Consider the following 3,528-nt stretch of genomic DNA (forward strand, 5'->3'; position numbering starts at 1 on the left):
AGATAAAAACCATCCATGATTCTATTATCTAGAGGTAGCCACTATTAACAAGAGTATACTTTCGTTCTGGATGAATTTATACATACATACTTGGTAAGTGGAATTTTACTTTATGTGAGGGTCAGAGAACAATTTATTGGGGTCAGTTCTCTTTTCCCCTATGTGGGTTCTAGAGATCTAACTCAAGTCAGGTTTGGCTGCAAGCAAACCTGTCAGTTCTATGGTATATTCTTGTGTGTGTGTGTATGTTCATGTCAGTTTTACGATTCTGGGATAGAAGCCAAGGGACTCACATACAATATTCCAGCTTTTATCTAGGTGTTTGGTTTTAATGATCTAGTGTTCTTATTCAAATTTTAGTGATTTTGTTTTTATTTGAGACAGGGTCTCATTATGTGGCCATGGCTGGCCTGGAACTATGTAGTCCTGACTTCAAACTCACAGAATTCTGCCTGTGTTTCCTTGTGAGTGTTGTGTGGAAGACTTCCTGGGGAGAGGTGAACAAAACTTTTCACCCTAAATAGGGAATCAATGATAGACCAAAGCAGGATTGTAATGGAAGGGTTTTTTTTTTTTTTTTTTTTTGTATGTTATGTAAATATGCTTTTGTTTTAATCCCAACTGTGCAATTTTAGTTGGACTATAGTTGCCCACACCTGGTAGTTGTCATGTGCGGGGTATGATCTTTGCCAGCTGGTAACCGCCTTCCATGTGTGGCATGAATGGGGGAGTGGTCTAGGACTCTCAGAGTATGAAAGAGAAGGGGTGGCATTTGGTGTTGGTCTGTGGCATGAAGCAGTTTGGAGAGACTGATGGTGTGACAGTTTGGAGCAGACAGATGGAGAGAAACACTTCAGGGCACAGTGGCATGGAGGAGCCTGCTAGCTGCATCTACAGTTGATGGAGACTGGTATAGAGCCCTAAAAGAACCCCTTGGCCCTAAACAGCCAGGAGAAGCAAAGAGGTCTGGGCCTCTATCCATTAACCTTTTCTCTCTCTTAAGGTGGGGGGGTTGATGGGAAGTCTTTACTCCTTATACACTCTTGAGGGAGGGAGGAGGGCCAAGAATGTCTAGTCAGTTTCAGGGACTTCCTGAAACTATTTTGAGTTGTTAGCTTCCTTAAGGAGCTTTCCTGTCTGTAGTATTTCACTTCCCCATAGAATATCCTGTTGTTTCACTTTCCTGAAAACATCTTAAGAAATCGCCCTCAAAAATGGAAGGTTCCCCTCCCCCACACCCATTTCTCTGTGTAGCCCTGGCTGTCCTGGAACTCGCTTTGCCAAGTGCTGGGATTAAAGGCACCACCACCCAGCTCAAAATGCTACACAGTGAAAACTGGGATGAAGGGAGTACACCACCAAGTCCAATGTGTGTGTGTGTTTCAAGCAAACAAGATAACTTAGCAAATCATGTCATCTTAAGTTGGAATACACAACTAAATGACAACTTATTCTACGGTTCATGTTGCTATGGGTAGGGGGGTGTCCCCCTCAAAACTCATATTGAAACTTAATCTCCCATGCAGCATTATTAAGCTCTGACCCAAAGAAAGGGATTAGCACACTTACAAGGAGCTCAGTATGAAGGGACACTCTTGAGCTTGTCTTAGGAAGAGAGTACATTCTTTTAAGAGCAAGATGGCCATCAAGGAAGGAGAAAACAGCTCTCAGCAATATCAGCATAACCATCTTGAGGTTTCCAGAATCCAGACCCATAAGGAATGAATTTTTGTTGTTTAGACAGTATCAAATCACAAGGTACCTTGTCATAGCAGCATAAATGGATTAAGACATGTAAGCTTTATATTAGGGAGAAACTGAGGTACTGAAAAAATGTATGGAAACTGCCTCAGAATAAAATCTGGTTTGAGGGGCTGAAGAGATGACTCAGTGGTTAAAAGCATGGCTGCTTTTCCAGAGAACCCAGGGTTGAATTCCCAGTACTTCCGACAGTGCACAACTGTCTGTTACTCTAGTTCCAGGGGATCCAACATCCTTACACAGAGAGACACATGCAAGTACAGCACTAATGGACATTAAAAATAACCAGTAAAAAAAAAAAATCTGGTTTGATGTGCCACCTCATCTACTAACTTTCACAATACTTGCTGCTCTCATTCTTCTTTCCTGTTGATGAACTCTTTTATTTTCAGAGGGTTAATTTATGCCTGGTCTCATTTTCAAATTGATGAAGACACTTAAGCCCCAAGAACGTTTATTCTGCCTGTCGGGAGCAGGCTGGTCCGAAGGTTCAGAAGGGGTTAGGTTAACACAGAAGGCAAGGTTACTGTTAAAACTTTTTCCTGTCTGTCCACTGCATCACCCATTCACCCTAGGCCCAGAGCTGCCGGCACCAAGGATGCTTCCTCCTCTCACCAAGTCTTCTTTCTCCTCACCTCTTGAGGGGTGGATTCCATCCTGCTCCTCCCTCTGCCCCACACTATCTAAAGTGGCAGTAGCAGCTAACAGCCGGGGTCAAGGAACCATTAATAGGTAGGTCTTTCCACTCATTAATTAAGACAATTGCTTCTGCCTGCATTTTACAGCTAAGAATTTGAAGCACACGAACTAAGCTTACAACTAGCAGCCCAAGTTCCACCCTCGACTTTCATAACCAGTAGCAGGGCTGCCCTTGCCCTGACCCACAAGTCTTCCTATTGATTCACCCAGAGCCTCAGTGGTCGATTCTTCAACCTGCATCTCACATTTTTGTTTTAGAACAGAAATGAAAGCCGGCTATTTCTACTAAACTCCACTTTCTTGTTCTTACTGTCCAGGCTGGCCTGCCTAGATCTATTCTCACCTTACTGCACTACCTTTTAACTTTTCAGTCCTGAAATCCATCTATCCACCCGTTTTTTCCTTTTAAATGCTTTCTTGATCGATTCTCCGACCACCCCCTTCTCATAAATTCTTGGAGAACAGACCCCGAAGATCAACCACGCTTATTTAAGAGAATAGCTGAAAAGCAACCGCGGTGTTAACACTGGAAAGCGTTACAGATGGGAACTGTGAAATCTTTTCCCCGGGGAACCTCTCAGTTTGGGAGGAATTATCATCCAGTTCCATTCCATTTGGCTAGTGTCACTTCACCGAGCATCCTTAGTCACCGTGAGGCTCCCAGCTCACTACTGGTCTTGGGTGGAACGCATTCAAGAAAGAACGCAGGGCAGTTCGCTAGCCCTCGGCCTACAGCAACTTGGTGACCTCTCAAGGTCTCGTCCCGGCCGCTCGCAGCTCAGGTTCCGGCAAGGGCCGCCCGGACCCTTGGTCGGTGACCTGCAGCGAGGCGGACGCCGCGGCCCGGGCACCTGGGGGAAGGGCAGGGACGGAGGCGCCGGGGGAACGCGGCTCCTCGAGCACACGTTACTTCGGGCAGAGCCCCCTCCGTGCAAAGCGAGCAGGAACCCGGGTCTGGGCCGCCGAGCCACCCGCCCCGGCCTCCCTTCCCGCTCCCCTCGGGAAACAAACAGCCTGCAGCTACCGCAGCCGCAGCGCGGGCCGCGCGCCGGGAGCGAGCGAGCGCGG

The sequence above is a fragment of the Psammomys obesus genome, unplaced genomic scaffold, assembly GCF_907164565.1.
Source record: "Psammomys obesus unplaced genomic scaffold, mPsaObe1.curated_primary_1811, whole genome shotgun sequence".
Taxonomy (NCBI): domain Eukaryota; kingdom Metazoa; phylum Chordata; class Mammalia; order Rodentia; family Muridae; genus Psammomys; species Psammomys obesus.